The 20,139-nt window shown below is 39.4% G+C and overlaps 1 protein-coding gene across 9 annotated transcripts in view; it reads left to right on the top strand.

The window, feature by feature from the left end:
• Positions 1–20,139, top strand: part of RASGEF1B (RasGEF domain family member 1B) — a 545,064-nt gene that overhangs the window by 451,596 nt on the left and 73,329 nt on the right. Inside the window, exon 1 of one of the 9 annotated variants that reach the window (XM_072809899.1) lies at positions 14,680–14,905. The exons of the other annotated variants lie outside the window; for them this stretch is intronic. The gene's annotated coding sequence lies outside the window, so the exon portion shown is untranslated. Of the gene's footprint in view, positions 1–14,679; positions 14,906–20,139 lie in introns of those variants that run through there. 9 annotated transcript variants of the gene reach the window in all.

The raw sequence follows: 20,139 nt of genomic DNA, 5'->3' as shown, positions 1-20,139 counted from the left end.
TGACGGGAAAATATGAAAAGGGTTTCATCAACATTGATTCAGTTGTTTATGGCAATTTACCCAGACCTTGTGAGACTGTAAGTGGAACTGGCAAGCTTGGGGGAACAGAGCTGCTTCCACAATTGCCCAAGGGTCTCCTGGCACCTTTTTGCAGTGACCAGACTTCGTCAACCCTGTCAGCTGAAGGGACTCATGAAATTTGAAAGATATCATTCTCTTCTGGTGATCATGAACCATAATATTTAATGCAAGTATAAAATGTTGCCATGCCCCCAGGTCTTCTCTCGCACGTCCCCTTGCCACCACCATCCCTCCATCTCCTTCAGGTTAGTGCCGTGGCCTTGGGCCATCTGACCACCAAGAATGGACTTGTGGTGGTTTAGGCACCTGGGATTATTGCCCTTTCACTAAAGAGGAACAAAAGAAAAAAGGACAAGAAAAGTACATCAGCCCAGCAGTTTTCCTTCTCTATGAGCCTTGAACAACTTAGTGGACAAACATCTGGACAGACATTTTAATTCCCAGCAGTCCCAAAGGGCACTTTTTCTTCAGTACTTACAAATAGGCCCCGTGGCACTTCCCGGAAGTCCCATCTGGCCTGCCTGCCTTTGAAAGCCTCTCTTGATATGGGCATCCTCTGCCGAAAAGCCCTCTCCCACTCCCCTGCCTCACTGTCAGCTGCCCAAGATAGAACCCCACTGAGAAGTGCACCCCCCCCGACACTCCCCAACATGGCACATATAACAGCTTCCCTTTGTTGGGTGGGTCTGCTCAGTCTACCAGCCCTGCTCCTCAGTCTTCCCCACCAAATCCTTTGCCCCATGAGGCCTCGGAGGCAAGAGGGACCAGGGGGACTGTCCGGCCCCTTAGAGACCCAGGGATAGACATTTCATCATTTCTAGCATGGTCTCCTTCAGAAAGGAAAAATTAATTCCAAGCAATCAACTTTCCAGTGGATTTGGAACACACACTGTTTGATTTGGGAACCGTGGGTACTCACTTTGAGGATGTGAGGTTGCATGTACAAACTACTGTCTGACTGCTGAGTGAGCACTTAACTTTTTTTTTTTTTTCCTAATAATTGAATTCTCTGAAGACAGGAAACTGCAGGCAGCTGCTCTTCCACCCATTCAAGAAGCACTTTGCTCCTTTACAGCAAAAGAGCTGAACTATGAAATGAACTCTGCTGTCTGGATTGAGGCTAGGTATTTTGGCAACCATTCAAGTCTTTTTTGACGGTGTGTCCATCAAACAGCAAGTCTGTGAAGAAGTACTTAGAAAGCTTGGTCTTATTCTTTGAAGACTAGAGCAGGATCGGGAGGGAACAGGAATCCAGAGTCACACATAATTTTTTCTTTGCAGCTGGAGAAACTGAGGCAGTGAGAAGAACATTATGCAGGGTCACAGAGGGGTGCCTGCAATCTTGCAAAAATGATCTTCATTTTTTTCTGTCATTTCCACACAGCTGCTTGAAAGCTGATCTTATTTTTAGAGAAGCTGAGTTGTCTGGGTTATCACTGGCCACTCCATCATAAGGAAAGGTAGTGTGTTTTAGGAATAAGGTTAGTTATCAGGCTTCTATCAAATACAATATTTTTTAATTAGATTTACTTATTTATGTTTTTTATAAAACTGTTTCAACAAGTTCACTTTTCATTGTTGGGTACCAGGAAAGGATTAACATAACACAAATTGAGGAATATATTAAAGTCATGAAACATAGTAAGACCCACAGGCTACCTGGTGCTGAGTGAAGGTGCGGTGCTGGCGTCATCTGGGGATCTAGAGAATGAGGAGCAGGCAGCCAGTGCCATCTCTGAGCTGGTCAGCACAGCCTGTGGTTTCCGGCTGCACCACAGCACAAACATACCCTTCAAGCGCCTGTCCCTGGTCTTTGGAGAACACACGCTGCTGGTGACCGTGTCAGGACAGAGGGTATTTGTGGTGAAGAGGCAGAACTGAGGGCGGGAGCCTGTTGACGTCTGAGCCTGCCAGACAGCAAGGGGCAGAGGTGGATTGGGTCCATGGGCCTCCTCAATGAGGAGGATGCAAACCTTCTCCACCTTTTTCTTGGCTTGCTGCTAGAACTAAGGCTTTCTGCTCACCCACTTCCCTCCCCTCCCCTCGAAGGGCAGAGGCTTGGGGACTTTGCACTGTGTCGGGGAGAGTGAGGGCAAGGGGATCTCTCTCTTCTTTCCATCCCTCCCTCCCTCCTAATAAACATGAGTCTGATGTTCCCAGGGGGAAAAAAAAAAAAAGGGCAGCCTGGGTGGCTCAGCGGTTTAGCACCGCCTTCAGCTCAGGGCCTGATCCTGGAGACCCAGGATCCAGTCCCACATTGGGCTCCCTGCATGGAGCCTGCTACTCCCTCTGCCTGTGTCTCTGCCTCTCTCTCTCTGTGTCTCTCATGAAAAAAATAAATAAAATCTTAAAAAAAAAACCAAAAAACTACACTTTAAAAACTACAAGAGTAACACCGTAGAAATTTCTTGTCTGCTCTCTTCCAAACTCCTCTACTTTCCCCAAGCCCACCCTCCACCCAGAGGTAACTGTGCTTTTGGATTTTAGGTTTGGCTGCTCTGTGGCTTTATTTTTATACTTTTATCACATAAGTATGTATCATTAGACAATATGTTCTATCTGTCTCTAGACTCTCTCTTTGTTTGGGAATGGAATTATTCTATATTAGAAGAACTACTAATGTCCTCTCCAAGTAAAGCAGGAAATATTTTAGGAGGGACTAAAAACATATTTTTATAATTATGATAACATTGTGTTATTCTTGGATCATAAATTAGTCTCTTCCTTCTTAACCTTCCTTTTTCTTTTTTCAGAGACTAGCCAAAAAGTTAGAAATATTTCAATTTCTATTTCCTTAGGCATATTTTTATTTTTTTTTATTTTTCATGATTTTTCTTCCTTTCTATATGATTTTATTGAGGAGCCCTGATTAGAATTCACAATAGTGTCTATTCCTTTTTTCCCTTTATTTTTTGCTTGTAAATCATTGGCTGTTTTACAATTTTTATTTAAGAAACTGTTTATATAAGAGATAATTTACATTTTGGATAGAGTCCTAAGTGGTTAAGAGTGAGCACTCTGGAGCCAGACTTCTTGAGTTCAAGGCCCAGCTCTTCTACCTACTAATGTTGTGAACTTGGCAGGTTACTTAAACACTTGTGCCTCAGTTTCCTCATCTGTAATATGGAAATAATATCTTTTTCAAGTTTTTTTTGTAGGATTAAACAAGTTAATACATCTAAATGCATAGACCAGTAGCATACATATAGCAAAGGCTCAATTCCTGTTATTTTTACAACTATCATCATTACTATATCATTAGACAGCTGTTATATTATACGGCAACCTACGACCTCCCTCTTAATGCCTAAGATGCTAAGACACATTTTTTTTTTCTAAAATGGTTAAAACCAACACATTTTTTTCTTCTCTGGAGAACAATTTGTCCAACATAATTTTCTGACGAAAGTTTAGCTTTGCTTAGTTATCAAATAAGATAAAGTATAAAAAAGTATAAAAAGTAGTCTGCAAATCATAAAGTACTATACAAATGTCAGTTATTAAAATGCCTACTACTAAGAAAATTTCAATTTTCCAGATGCCGTTATTTAAGAGAGGTCTTATCTTTCCTTCTGGAAAGAAATTTGAGGTGATTTTCCCATAAAGCATATCTTTACAGAGTTTCAAAGATCTTAGGGTAAGATTTATTGATAATATTTCATTATTGGGATAAAGGTTTAGACTGTATCAGATTTAAACACATTTGCAATTTCAGCTTGCCTTCAACAAAGATATGAACAGATTGCTATCGCTTGTCTATAAAACACACACACATACACACACACACCAAAACACAGCACTCTTGGCTGCACGGATTGCAAAAATAAATGTTAAATAAAATAGGCTTCCAAAAATTTCAAACTCAGACTGTTTGATGCATACTTCATTTAGCTAACTCTAATTAATTGCACATCTTAAGAAATTCCCTAAGGAGACAATCTGCAGACCAACATTCAACTGCTGAAATTTCTTAGACCATCATCACACAGTATTCTGTCCTCCTTCAGTTTCTTTTTGTGCACACAGTGCAAGTCTCCCCTAAATAAGACCTTATCACGCTATATATTATCCTTTTCTTGGGCTGTTGGCCCTACACAATCTGGCATTTTGTTATCAGCATATAATATTATCATAGGTAAAGTTATTTCCAGAGTGTATTTGCCTCCACAACTAAATTTTAAGCCCTTAATATTAAGATCATATTTCATACTATTCATAATCTTTTTATAATGGCCAGCAAAATCCTAACCATATAACAATTGCCCGAGGAGTGCTGATTGATTGATGAATCAAAACTCATGTGAGCCTCCTCTAGAATCTAATGAGACAAAACCCACATTTTCTCCAAATGAAATAAGACCTCATAACAGTTTTTTCACTTTTGCTCACCCTCTTGTACAGCCTTCTCTGATGCTTATGTGACTTGAAGATAAAACAGTAGACAGGAGAAAGAGCTCCAGCTGGAATTTAAAATGTCTGGATTTTAAGTACTGAATGCAAGCAGAATATTTAACCTAGAGCCTCAGTTTTCTCATCAGAAACATGGGAAAAATAATGTCTGCCTCCACATTTTGAGGATAGGAGAAAATATTTTCTATAAAATGCCTTGCAGAATGTCTTGTAGGGCACAGTAAAAGTAGGCTGTAAACACCTAGTAAAGTGGAGGTGCTGATTTGACATTTACAGTGGTTTTCTCAAAGACTCAGTATGTCCAAAACCAAGCTCACGATTTTCCCCAAACCTAGTCCTCCTTCAAAGAATGGCACCATCACCTACCCACTTATGCAAACCAAAATCTGGAATTCATCTCAAGCACCTGTCGTGCCTTCTTCTGTATGTCCCACACCCAAACCAACACAAACTCATTACCTCTTGAGTCTTTCCACACTTCCCCACCTTCTACAGCCACCAGATCGGTAGAAACTACAATTATCTCTCACAGAGTCCACCAAAACAGCTCCAGCTGAGCTTCCTTCATCCACAGTGGCTCCCATCTCCTCACAGTACATGAATGACCTTTTAGAATGACAAATACTTGAATCCTTCACTTGGCCCATAAGTTCTCATACGATCTGGCCCATACTCTGCAGGACAGTCTCTGTTTGCCCCTCCACATCCATGTTATCCTTCTCCATTTCATTCTGTGCCCTAGGAGCTGACTTTTATATTCTGCATCAAGACCCTCATGGTCTGATTTATAGTCCATTTGACTAAAGAAACATGGGAGATGGGAAGGCAGCGGGAAATTGCAGCACAGTATTTATTCCCCTGGATCTCTCCCTGCTGTGTTGCCTCCAACTGGCTGTATCTCCTTATAGCCACAGCTGCAGTGAGGTATCTCTTTCCTGTAGCTCTTGTCTTTTGTAAATACTCCTGCCTTCCACTATGGTGTCCAGGCATAGTGGCAGCTTCATTCTTTTCAACTTTGCATTCATAGCACGGGTGCTATACATCCCTTGTGGATTCCCCTTAACCATTCAGACACTATTTTAAGGAGTCTCTTGATTCACCTGTCCTCAGTGACTGTGTTTGAGTGTGCTCTGTCTTTTGCTAGATCCTGACTGAATCATTCTTCCCTCCTTAAGCCACTGGCCTTTCATTGTTTCAAACATGCCCACCTCTGACTAGGTTAATCTTTCTCTTTCCCTAGTTAACACTAATGCAACTCCTCAAGTCTCAGTTCAAATATTTCTTCCTAGTGGAAGCTTCTCCTGACTCCCAAGTAGGTCAAGTAACTCTCCCACATATTTTCCTAACTCTGTGTGATTTTCCACAGCACTTATAATAGGATAACAAGTGCATCATTTAGATAAAGTATGTCTCTGCCATGAATGCAAGAATTGCATCTATTTTGCTCATCACTGTGCCCCAGTTCCTAACACAGCATCTGGCACATGTGATTCTCAGAACGTAAATGATAAAGGAATGAATGCATTCAGTTTGGTAGCCACTACCTAGAAAAATGCCAGTCTTTAGGTATGTATAGGTGGATCCCATTTTTTTATTTTTTTATTTTATAGATCTGTGTTCCATATGCTAATCAGGGACAAAGATTATTTTTTATTTCTTCCAATCATTTCCAAAGCCAACATTTCAAAGTTATGTTATGTTAAGAATTCCCTGTCTGCTTATCTCAAATGACTGTACCTCTTTTCTTCCCGTACTCTTTCTCTTTGCCTCATTGAATAATTTTCCCTTTCCCATTTTCCCACTGTTTCTTATTTGTAGGCTGGGACCGTCCCTTCTCCACCTCCCCATATTCATGTGACTAACTTCTTCACCTCCTTCAAGGCTTGCTCAAAAATTTCCTTAATGGAGCCTAGCCTAACCACACTATTTAAAATTTCAAAAGCAACCCCCTCTCTGAATCTCGCATGCCTTGCTCTATTTTTTTGATAATTTTTTATCATCATCTAGCATCTTTGGTATTTTCATGACACATTTTATTTTCTCTTCGTTAACATTATGTATGTCAAGTGCCTCCAACAGCATCTAGAACATAGTAGGCCTTAAAAAATGTTTGTCATTGAATTTACTTCATTTTCATTTCTCAAGCTTTTACTGGCCTGTAATATTTCGTTCACATCTATTCTTTTCCCCACAAACCAAAAGGCGATTATAGATTTCAAGATTGTCTCTTGGTCTTTCCTCTACCCAGACAAAACTATATCTAGACAAAAATGAGTGAAGGAGAATGAGAGATACAGGCTTTCAGTTCTGGAGTGAATAAGTCATGGGGATAAAAGGCACAGCACAGGGATTATAGTCAATGGTATTGAAATAGCATTGTGTGGTGACAGATGGTAGCTACACTAGTAATGAGTACAGAAAAACAGAAAGAAAAGTTGAATCACTATATTGTATACCTGAAACTAATGCAACATTGTGTGTCAAGTACACTCAAATACAAAAATTTTAATTAAAAAATAAAGATGAAAAAAACTACCTAGACAAAACTTAATGATGAAAAAAATTTTTAAGAAATCTCATGTGATTCAAAGGACATGCCCTTACCATAAATACTTCTTAAATTATTAATTAAGCAATGTGAACACAGGAATCATGCTTTTTTTGGATTAAATGTGCCACACTCAGTAAACATTTTGTCATGAGAAGCCATAAAAATGAAAACAAGTGTTAATGAAAGTCCATAAAGGCATAAATAAAATGCCTAATCTCTCTTTGCTAAGCAATTAATTCCTATCTCCATTTTACCTTCAAGTCAGCTTAGAAATATTGCATAAAAAACAAATTTGTCACATAATCTAGCAATAGAAATTTCTTACAAGTTTGTACTTATGCTGCTCTATGTTATATTCATCATGGATGTTCAGAATAATTAGTCAACGGTCTGCAAGCTCCCAGAGTGCCTTCTGAATCATCAAACATGACATTTTCCATAGCATTTTCGGCCCCGTCTTATTTACTGAAGGTTGGTTATCCATACCCTATGTGCCTGGTTACCCTCCAGTCCGAGTTGGACTATAAAATGATGAGTATGTGCTCATCCTACCATTGTTTCATTAACCAGAACAGCGTGCCTCTGAGGATGCTAAATGCTGAGCATTTCCTGTATCACTAACAACTACAAATATCTGTTAGTCTGAAATTACTTTCATCCAGATGCTGCTAAATGACTTACGAAAAGGAGAGGTGAAGTCTGGTTAACATTCGCGTCAGTTCTCATCCCTTCATGATGCAGCTTCTTCTCTAAGGCATTTACCTCCTTTCTCCTCATGATTAATCATGTTGAGACTCTAATTGTTTTTTTCTCCTTTAAGGGAAGCATGGCAGAAAATTTTACCAGAAATAGTTTATGTGTCTTTTTCTTCTCCTTTTTACATTACATGTTAATAAATGAATAATTAGGGAGTACAGAGGAGGAAACAAAGAAAAATGAATTCCTGATTCTACCACATATTTCATCACCAAAGGTAACTGCTGTTAATTTTGGCATTTATTTGTTTTCATGGTTTTTACACACACGCACACACACATACACGCACACACGGCAGTAATCAGAAACATGTCAATAGTGGTAAGCCAGAAAAAGAACAGCCCAACCCTATAAAAGTGACATCTATACAAAACATACCTAAAAGAAAAAAAAGAGAGAGAAAGAATGAAAACCTAGTCTCTAGGGTAAAGGTTAACAACTGAACTGTCATGTAGAGTTGATGATTTGCTTTCCCCTAAGCTTAGGACTTTCAGGGAATTAGTTTATGATCCCAGGCAGCTTTCTTGGCAGGGGGGAGGGTGCCCAGTTAGCCCTAATTATTACATTTTGTTTCCCATTCCCACTTAAACAGCTAACCTTTTTTCTAATGGGTCTGGACTCTGGCAGCCACAGCTTGAACTGACGGAGCTGTTCTTTCTCTAAATGGCCTTTTGTGTGGATAATGACCCCACTCTCTTGAATAGGGTTTTTCTCTACTTGGTGTAGCTAAATGCATCAGTGGAAAAAACAAAGCAAAGCGAAATTGCAGTAAAATGGTACATAATGGCCCCCTGGGATGGGGAGTAGGCTTGGCTGTGACTTCACACTCTTCTTTTTGTAAAGTTTCATGCAGAGTAATATTTTACTTGGGAGGAGGGGACCGTGGGGAGGGAGGCGGAGACCTGTACCCTGTGCCATTTGGGCTACTATCTGGGCTGCGATTTGAGAAGATAAGCTGCCACTGAGTTAAGGGGTGTCTGGGTCTTATCAGTAGGGATAGTGCTCTGCATCTTGAGCCAGAGCCTGGGTCAGAATAAATGCTCAGAAATATGAATTTCTTCCTGATTGGCCTCAGGCTTCCGAGGGACATTGGTCACTCTTGTCCTTGTGCTGTGATTCTGTTGTGATACCTGCATTCACCACGTCCATGGCATGGGGCTGGAGGCGGGGGGCTTGTGCAACAGATAAATGAAATCTCTTGGAAACCCAATGTATGTGTTAGAATGTAGAACCACATTAAAAAAATTCCCACGTAATAGAAGGAGTAATGGTATCAAAGTTCACGAAACTTTAAGGCAGATTTCGATCCACCCATTTGACATTTAAAGTTAAATAAGGAGATACCTAGATTTCTTTGTAGTCTCAATAGATTTCATTACCTCAGTGTAACAATAGGGCAAGTTTCAGGTCTAAAGAAAGACCTTATGTGTTAGTGAAGACTCCCTACCTATACTAATTCATTATCCTCTTTGGTTTACTCTTTTCCTGTGTGTAAAACACACTTTGTAAATTAGTAAACATTATATAAATACTAGCCAGTGTGATTTAATTCCTCACCCTTCTCTCCTCTAGTGAATTCCCTCCATCGCTTCTTATTTACTGGGTACTTACTAATTATGGCCAATCCATTTCTCCCACCTCATCCCTTGGGTATTTTAATAGTTTCATTTAATAAAGTAATAACCCATAATGGGTTAATAAAGGGCAGTTAGGAATCCTGGGGTACAACCCTTTGAAAATCTGTAGGGTACTTCCCAGAGGTGATTCATTCTCCTGTACTTTCCAGGTGCCTTAGGAGCCTTATCTTAAAGGGGGTAATAATATGTATCTTCTTTTTCAAACAAGATATAGGTGTGGCACATGTATGTGTGTTTAATATTTTCTAAATTTGGCCTCTGCTTCAGCAAGAGAGGCAGAAATAGGACAGAAGGAAGCTGAGGAGATTGTTTCCTCCCAACAACTAATTTTGCAGGGAGAGACAAATATTAGGATTTACAATATATATGTTAGTTGAACGTGATAATTTTTGTTTCATCATAAGAGACTCTGGATAGGTTTTAAGCAAGTAATATTGTAAAATAATATTCGTTTTTAAAATCCAGTGACATTTGGAGAAAATTCAAGCAATTGAATTAATTCTCTATGAAGGTGGAGTCCAGCCATTTATGTGTCTTCTTATACTTATCAGAAAAATTTTGAGGCAGGTGCAGCTTTGCCCAATAGTTTTGGGCTGCAGCTGTTGAAGAGAAGCATGGCACTAAAGGGACATAACCAACTGATTGGTTTATAAACCCTGCCTTTACCCATGGACTAAGTGCCTTTTGATTCTTTCGAACTTACACTTTAGATGTGACCTAGTCTTTGTAACTCATACGAGAATCTGAAAGGTAACTATCATTTTTATTTTATTTTTTTTTTTTCTTAAGATTTTATTTATTTATTCATGATAGTCACAGAGAGAGAGAGAGAGAGAGGCAGAGACACAGGCAGAGGGAGAAGCAGGCTCCATGCACCGGGAGCCCAACGTGGGATTCGATCCCGGGTCTCCAGGATCGCGCCCTGGGCCAAAGGCAGGCGCCAAACCGCTGCGCCACCCAGGGATCCCTCATTTTTAATGTTAGAAAGGCTGGTATGTCTTAGAGTAATACTCCTCTTTTTTTTTTTTTTTAAAGAATTTTATTTATTTCTTTTACAGGGAGAGAGAGCAGGGGAGGAAGCAGAGGGAGTCACAAGCAGACTCCATGCTGAGTGCAGAGCCTCGTGCAAGGCTCAATCACACAAACCTGAGATCACGACCTTAGCCAAAACCAAAAGTGACACACTTAACCGATTACACCACCCAAGTGCCCCTAGAGTCAGACTCCTCTTAAATGCTCTTTATTGGCCAACACATGTGTCATCATGAGTTAAACCATTTACTAGTGACCTGGATCAGTGTGGACGGGCTTGGAACACTTTCAGAGCAGATGTTAAACAGCGAAGGCTAAAATAAAGACAGACCACAGACTAGGGATAGGATAATTAGATCATTACTGATGAAATAGTGACATTCTGTCACCTACATGTGGAATTCATTCATTCATGTATTCACAAATCTTTATTGAGGATCTCTTATTTGCTAGTCATTGCATTAGGGTCCAGGAATATAATAAATAAATAACTTCTCTCAGGAGGTCACATCCTACTGGAAAAGATTGAATGTAAACAACAAAATAATAGCTCCTCTCATTTATCTGTCCCTAGTGAGTTCCTGCTAGTGTTCTAAGTGATTGTACACACTCGTTCACTTAGTCTCACAACTCCACAGGGTAAATATCACTATTTATCCCTTATGTATAGATTGAACTGAGTCACAGCAATGTTCATACTGGTACAAGGTCACACAATAGCAAGCAGTGCAGCCTGGATTCAAACCCAGACCTCATGTTCTTCACCACTGCCACTACCACCTATTCTAAAAGAAAGCTATAAAAGGGGATCAAGAGTCCCTGGGAATGGATTAGCCCTGTTTTTACAACTTTGTTTTATTCCTATGTCCCATATGTAACTACTATTAAGAGTTTGATTAATTTCTTTTCAACTTTTTATGCAACTGGTTTGAGTGCATTTTTTAGATATAGATGTGATTATATTGTATATACAATTTTTAACATGTAATTCAGAAGTCTCTCTGGAGGCCCTGAATATTATTAAGCAATGACAGGGGAAATCCTTGAAAACCATTATCTAAGGGCTTTCATGGCCCAAGAGATACCATTTTTTTAATACTATATTTTAAAAATATAATTCACTGGGAAGGTAGTCATTACTCATAAAAAGTGTATATTATAATAATAAGCAATTTATCTTTAAGAATCATCATGAAGGTTCACCTACGTGTTGAAATAACTAGAAGTCTCAGGGATCAAAATGATATTTAAATACTTTTGCATCCCCTTGTTATTTAGCCTAAGCACATGGAATTGGCACACCAGGCATCAGAATTATAAATGCATTTATAATTTTAGAAATCTCCACAAATATTTATCAAGAACTCAGTAAAAGTAATGCTTCTTTTATAGTGCTAAAAATTGGAAGCGGGAGGGGATTTAAAAATCATAATTATGGGGCAGCCCGGGTGGCTCAGCGGTTTGGTACCGCCTTCAGCCTGGGGCATGATCTTGGAATCCTGGATTGAGTCCCACGTCGAGCTCCCTGCATGGAGCCTGCTTCTCCCTCTGCCTGTCTCTCTCTCTCTCTCTCTCTCTGTCTCCCACGAATAAATAAATAAAATCTTTTTTAAAAATCATAATTATAGCCAATCTTTCCATAAAATGTATGTCTGCTTAAATTTTAATGATGGTATAAACAGCAGTACCTTGCACACCATAAATACACATCTATTAAGAGGGCACGTGAAACTCTCATTAGAAAATTAAGGAAGTGGGTGGGGGAAGGGGAAGAAAATTTGCTTCAGACTTTTAAACTGTAGCTACTGACTTTCATTTCAGAAGCCTATTCTAACATTTGAAACCCCAACTGATCTAAGCAAATTTTTAGTTTGCCAGCTAATGAGTTTAAAAACGAAGCCCTCCTGTTGTTGCTTGACTTTCTTTCTGCTTCAGTTGTTCTTTCAAATAAAGTGCTGAAATGCCAAGGAAGCAATTTTCAGAAATGCATTGGTAGCTAAACCGCAGCTGTGTGTTGAGATCACATGTAGGTGGACTTCACTGGTATTACCTAAAGCTTCTATAAGATTCTAATATTATTTAAAGACAGAAAAATCAATGCTTAAGGAAGGGAGCTTCTTAGCTTGAGTAGACAAAAGCAGAGTAAAATTGCATGGTCATGAAGTCATAAAAAAGACTCTTGTCTTTTAGTTATCATTGCCAAATACACTACAACCTCGCCCTAACATTGATTTGAGAGTAAAATTTTCAATATATGACAAATTTGTTTAAATTCAATCCAAGATAAGCTTTTAAAAAGCAATAATATTAGACCCAAGCATTTTACTTAGATGATCTCATTTGGTCTTCATAACAACCTTATGAGATAGCTACCATAATTTCCTTCATTTTATAGATAAGGAAATTGAGATTTTAAGTAACACGGAGGTTTAAGTAACTAGACCGCGTTTACAGTTAAGGAGTGGTGGGGGCTGGAATGTGAACATAGAAAAGGCTTCCCAAAACCCTATTTTTTTTGCCACTTTCTTGTTCAAAATCTCCAATGGCAGCTAATAGCCTATCAATCCAATTGATAAGAGGTTAGTGGGCCAGGATTTATCTTTGGAGAGCAGAGAATGAATGAAGGCATAGGGAAGCAAAAGCACAAATTTCTTTTTTTAATTTTTAAATATTTTATTTACATTCAATTTGCCCACATATAGTATAACACCCAGTGCTCATCCCATCATGTGCCCTCCTTAGTGACTGTCACCCAGTTAGTTACTTCATCCCTCCACCCACCTCCCCTTCTGCAACACTTTGTTTGTTTCCCAGAGGTAGGAGTGGGAAAAATTAGAGAGGAAGAGAAGCCATAAAAGACTCCTAACTCTAGCACAAAATTTTTTAAGACCAGCTTTCACAAAAGTTGCCAAGAGAATGAATTTTAAAAGTTCTCATCAGAAGAAAAAAAACTGTAACTTATGCATGGTGATGGATGTTAACTAGACTTATTATGGTGATCATTTCACAACATATACATGCATCCAATCATTATGTTGTACATCTGAAACTAATATAATGTTATATGTCATTTGTATATTTAAAAAAAATGGTTTTCCAGTTTCTATTCACCCAATGGACTATTGGTTTGCCCCCATTCTCAGATCCTTTCTCCAACCTTCTCTGGCCTGCTTTCATGCCCTCTGTCTTTTGGTTGGGTTTGGTGAGAGGGAGGCAGTGGCGGAAGAATGGAGGACTGGAGGAGACAGAGGTCAGGGTACTTCTTCCTTAACGTCCTCCCTACTTCTGTACTTGTCTCTGGTAGTAACTGCATGGTTTCTGTCAAATGGCTGCTGCCGCCCTGTAGGGTGCTATCACCTGTAGAGGTGCTGTTGGTCTCCTCTCACAAGTTTCCAGGTGCCCCAACATCTCTTTTTGCTTCCCTTAACCATATCTTTTTAAGTCATTTCTTCATTAAAATGGTACTTGAATTATCTGAGGGAAATTCCATTTCTTGCCGAGACTTGACCAATAGACTGTCTTTCTGGCCTTATTCCTCCTTCCTCTCAATAAAAATCCATTTACTCTCCCATCCATTCAACAAATGCTACTGAGCCAGGCACTCTTCCAAGGTCTGGTGGTGAAGGACATCCAGGTGAATAAGACACACAAGCTCCATGCTTTCCTGGAGCTTGAAATAGCTCACATCTTCATTTCCCTATGCCTTTGTTCATTACCTGCTCCTCAATCATCTCTTGACAATTGCAATTTTTTTTTAGCCCTTGTTCCAATATTTCTTCTTTAAAATTTCAACATCTAGATTCCCATTGTGCACCATGAAGGTGCTAGGTTCTGTGCTAACAACAATTCTGAAATGAATTCTAGACGTTTCCCTGGTCACACCAGTTTTTCAGATCTTCTTTCCAAGAATTCATAATCTGAAAATCCACAGAAGCAGATGGAATTTTCCTGAGTGGACTGCAGCTGACTATTTGGCCCTTTGAAATGCTTGGTTTCCCCAGATGATAAAGAAATGCTTGTGTCAAAGATAATTTATGGGACTATTAAAGTATTTTTCCCTAACCATTACTAAGTAGTTAGCAAGGCTTTTGTGCTCCTTTAGCCTCAGAATAGGGGTGTGTTGTGGAAAACAGAAGTTTTCCACAGACAACCTGCCTTCTTGACTTTTGTTTCTAGAGGGCTGAACTCTTGAGAAAATCATGGTGCTAGAGAGAGGAGACATGAAGGTGGTTGGAGCCAGGAGATGGAAAAGTAACTGCCAAAGCCTGAAGAAGGAGCAGAGGCTGGGGCACAGCCTTCCAGAGAGGTGTCTCCAGCAAGTCTGACTTCTAGTCTCTCAGCAGGACAAAGCCCCAGAGAGCTTACACCGGGACCTTTCTGAGCTCCCTGCATCCCCTGGCCAAATTGGCACCAAAGGGCAGAAGCCTCTGCTTTCAAGGTACACAAGTAGCAAAATGCTCTTGCATCTTCTACCATTAATCTTCTCCAAAGTTTGGTTTTCAAATAAAGTAATTACATACTGTCAGATACTAATGTTGTTTAATTTCCCAGCAGCTGGACATATTGTCTACTACTGTGTTTTTCAGCATTGAGGTCATGGTGCTTCGTTGACATCAACTCAAACCTGCATCTAAACTTGCATATGAATCACTAAATTGTATTTACAAAACTCTAAGGTGCTTATGAGAAATAAAACTGTAGCTCCCTGGGTAAGTAGGAGTATTTCTTCCAGAAGGGCCTGCCTTTTGTTTTCCTTGATATGATAGTGGTGCAGTGGGAGAGAAAGACTAAGGGGGCGGGGGGTGGGGGGTTCTCGGTGGCTCAGTTGGCTAAGCGTCTGCCTTTGGCTCAGGTCATGATCCCTGGGTTCTGGGATCAAGCCCTGTGTTGGGCTTCCTGTGAGGCAGGGAAGCTGCTTCTTGCTCTGCCTCTGCCCCTGACCCCACTCGTGCTCATGGTCTCCTGCTCTCTCTCTCTCAAATAAATAAATACAGTCTTTGAAAATAGAGGGGGTGGGGGAGAGACTTGGCCAGATTCAAGAGGAGTTTCATCAAATCATTATAATTTAGGGTAGGAGTTGGTAAGCTATGCCAACTTTTATATGGTCCATTAGCTAAGGGTAATTTTTACATTTTTTAATGGTGGAAAAAAAAGCAAAGGAAGAAAAATATTTTAAAACACATGTAAATTCAAGTTAAACATGAGTATGCATTAATATTAAATATAAATTCAAATTTCCATAATAAAGTTTTATTGGAGTGTAGGTAGCTACGCTTATTTTTGTGGCTGCTTTTGTGTTGCAATGCAGAGTTGAGTAGTTGTGACAAAGACCCAAAAAGCCAAAAATATTAACTATGTGGCCCTTTACAGAAGTTTGCTGATCCTTGACACAGAGTGAATATGGTAATTCTTGTTCCTAGGCTTTAAACTTGGCTGTCCAAGAGAGGATCTAGTGATGTAATATCTAGCTTTATTTTTATTTTCGTAAGAAGTAGAAAAAGGTTATTACTCACTCAGGGGTAAGGTTGGCATCGAAATAGACTAAATCCAAAAATGGGGCCATCTCTTTGAGTCAAACAGAAATCAATACATTTTGAATGAACTTAGCGTGACACAGGAAGTTCTCTTAGAGACATTATAACAGCTGCCATTTATAGAACTCTCACTGTATGCCACATCGTTCGTTAACAACTCAATGTAAGCCTCAAAACCACCCTGAAAGATGAGTATTTTAAAGATGTTATTTAGGTGGAGCAATGAGTTGAAGTATAAAAACCAAAAGGTGTGTTCAATCCACATGAAACTCTGAAGGTCAATGCAAAGGGCTGGGGTTTCTGCCCACCTGACGTGAGGTCTGGTCCTGTGGCAGATAAAAAGACCAACTTTACAGAGCTGTTTTAAGGAATCAGTGACCTAACTTATGGAGAAACACCTAACAGTGTCTGGCAAGTAGCGGTTGTCCAGTAAAGGTTGGTTTATTTCCTTCCTCTTTTTTTTTCTAGTTAAATTCATACTTACTAACATGTATGCGGGCTGTGCATAAAGGAACACAGCAGTAATTAATAAAGTTGACTATTTGCAGGGACTCAGCAGTGGGTATGGGCTAGACAGGGATGGGGTGGCAATGTAACTTCTCTATTGTTTTTATATTGTTTTGATTTTGAAATATGTAAATATATTAGCTATCAAAAAATTAAATGAAAAATCTGTAATAAGGCTTAATTGGGACCTAATACATTTTAGAGCATCTCTAGTAGAGGCCTACCCAATTTTATGATAGTGGTTTTCCCCTTATACTGATTTTATTCCATTCTGTTCTTTCTTTTTTTTTTTTTTTTAATCTCTTTTTTTGCTCTCCCCACCTCAGTATTTTAACAGTGGTAACAATCTTTAAGACTGCAGAACATAAAATGTTATAATGCATTTTTAGTGGATAATCTGATGAAAAAAATAGTTTTGACGCTAAAATGGCATTTTTATCTTTTTTTAAAAATTACATTAAAATTGCATAGGGGACAGCTTCTCTTTGTCAAATAAAATCTGGAAAACAAGGGGAAATCGCTAGGGAAATAAAGCCAATAGTTAAAGAAATAAAGCCTTGCCCATCGTAGTTAACTATTAAATCCTAAGGTTGGGCAAACTTGAGGCTTCTCATTTCTTGGAGAGCACCAAGAACGTCAAGGAATATTTTTCTACTGCCTGCAAAAGGGTCTTTCAAGGACCGAGATTTTTTTCTTCCTTTCTTGTCTTAACTTTAAAAGGCAAACTGAGATAGTAGTACAAGTGTAATTTTTAATACTTTCCAAAATAAAATCTAGGCCCGTAATACCAAGAAGGCAAAGTGGCAAAAAAAAAAGATCTCATAAAATTCTTTAGGAAACCCAGATCCTCTTTCCACCTCCAAAGCACATGACCCGCCCTGCCTGCTCCTGAGCCTCCCCTCCCTCCTACCCTGGAAACAGAATATGCATTTGTTGTATCTTTTCTTCTCTGTTGGGTTTTTTCTTTTTCACTGAATGGGAGACACTTGAGTCCTGTAGTGGGCCTGTGGGGTTTAGGTAGATGGTCTCCAGTCTCCCGCCTCCGGAAGCTGCTTGAGGCAGGCAGGGGTGGTGTGTGGCCTACAGAAGGAAGGATTCAGTCCTCTTGCCGCAGGGCCACTCCCCCTAAGAAATTTCCAAGCTCCCTTGGGAGACAACTACAGAAAAATACATCTTATTGACACCGCCTTCCCTTCCAGGGAACTCTGGAAACTCACATGATAAGTCACATCACGGTATGTCCTCTAGCTGACAGATACCGTTCTGAGGCTGGATAATAAGAGGAAGGCAAATTGAACACCAATAAAAAATAAATTAAAAAAAAAAAAAAGAGGAAGGCAGAGGTGGAGGAGGAGGGAAGGGGCTTTTTTGAAGAGGCTGAAGCTTTCCTTACGTAGAAAAACCATTTCCCTTTATTCTAACCCCAGGCTTGTTTTAATTTTAAGCTATTAATTTGAAATAGCTAATCAGTTGCCACAGGCCTACACACATTGCCAAGACTGCAAAATATCTGCCCTTTTCTAATCAACCCCAAAGTGATAATGATTTATATGTATAATGTGCACTTAGCCTGGAAAGCCCTGGCACTTTCTACCAGATGATTTGCCGAGATTATTCAGTAGGAATTTCTAATTCATACTAATGGCTGAGATGCCCAGGGAGGATTACAACATTTTCACGCCTGCACAATAGAGAGAATACACACTTTTTAAAAAACAAAAAACAGCACAAATTCTAGGAAGAGACTCCACAAAGCTTGTTTTACCCATTTATTTGGACAAGTGTCATTTTGCTTTGAATGTTTATCATTCTCAGTGGGGTACTAGTGGAAATGTCCTAGGAGCCTCTAAAGAGAAGTAAGGTTTACATAGCATGAGGTTTCATTGCTGCTCTGATACCAAATATTTACTGGGACATAGGATGGGTTTCTTCATTTAAATGAGCATTATTTGGTTTGGCTTAATGAAGCAAGAATTAACTGTTGGCTGTGTCACTTAACCCACTGCTGTGATGTATTTATCTTTATTAAGGGAACCTAATACATTCTTGGCAGATCACAGCAACACTTCACATCTGAAGGAACTGGTAGGAAAGAAGACCATTGGTTCTAATTGAAATGACAGCAGGAATTTGAGAAGCGTGCACTAAGGGTATTGAAAAGTTGCCACTGTCCCAGTTAGAGTTTATGTCCTGTTTTATACCCAAATTCCAATCAGATCTTCACTAACCTTGCAAAACAAGGTCTCGACCACCCCCTCAAATCCCACTCCCAGGATTCTATTCCCATAATGGGGTGCTCTCTCAAGGAAAAGCACAACTCAGCATCCGTAAGTGCCAAATCTGGCGTAGCAACTTCCCTTCGTGTTCTGCCATTCAAGTCAACCGCAGTGTTGACCCAAGAGAGATTAGGAAATTATCTTGGGAACATCATAATCCTAGGGAACAGGGTTGCCGAAAGATTGGCTTACACTTGCTGGAATTGGACTTCTCTTTTCGAAAAAGCCTTTCTCAAACTAAGGTGTATGTAATATCATGATTAAAATATACTCGACATTCAAATGAGACTTCTGAGGCAAAATATTTTTATTATTGGATCATTATAGTATTAGAGATTGGGAGTCATGAGACAAAAGGGTGTGAGAAATAAGAGAAGTAACTGAGGATTAGTTTTCCAAATAGCAATTCTACTCGATATGCTACTTTACAATAGTGCTGTTTTAGTGCCCGTCTCTCAAAAATCTCAATATGTTTTACCAAAAAAAAAAAAAAAAACACCCTTTTATTATTGACATCTTAGGTTCTAAAATTTGTAACTTCAAAACTATATTTTTTCTAAATACTGAGAGAATTTTATAGCAGATCCCTGAAACATCATTTTGGTAGAATGATTGCATTTGTCCCTTTCTGTGGACCCTAGTTGCTATTTCCTAACCTAGCATTTGAAGAGGGAAAGAAATCCTACACTGCCTACAATAAATAAGGAACATGAACACCTCCAGGCCCCATTCTCTTTATGGAATTTGCTTTCAATTCAGTGTTGAAAACAGAAAAAATAGGCAAAAGAACACAGAATTAACCTGTTGTATTGCATATCATTGAAGTTGCCAGTGTGTAAAGTGAATCATTTCGGCCAGATGCAATCATTGCCCAATACTATTTGGATGGTTACAGACTGAGCAATTATTTGGTGAAGACATGTCCACAGAACACACAGATGTCCTGAGATGAAGTATTGGTAGTTTAATTTCCTATAGCCAGTTCTGAACAAATCCCTGGGTGTGTGCTGAAGGGGACTCAACATGTTCCTTGAAGATGTCCTGTGGTTCTTCTGGTCCAAGATTTCTCTCTTCTTGTTATCACAGTCATATCCTAACTGAGGTAATTCCATCCTAATGTGCCTGTTACCTACCAAAAGGGATGTCACCGTACCTTCCCGTCCTGGAAGATGGCTTCTGTGGGTAAGCCATGCACAGATATCTGGATTGTCACATACTTGAGAAACCTATTATATTGTAGTAAACGCTCTAAATGTACAGTTGCTAGTTTTAGGGTGTATGCGTGTGTGGGAAACTGTCAGTCAAAAATGAAGCTTAACTTTTCCTGTGCCTCTTGATATTGAAGTACAATTTTT

This window comes from Canis lupus, chromosome 33, assembly GCF_048164855.1.
Source record: "Canis lupus baileyi chromosome 33, mCanLup2.hap1, whole genome shotgun sequence".
Taxonomy (NCBI): Eukaryota; Metazoa; Chordata; class Mammalia; order Carnivora; family Canidae; genus Canis; species Canis lupus.
This window is presented reverse-complemented; position numbering and strand designations above follow the sequence as displayed.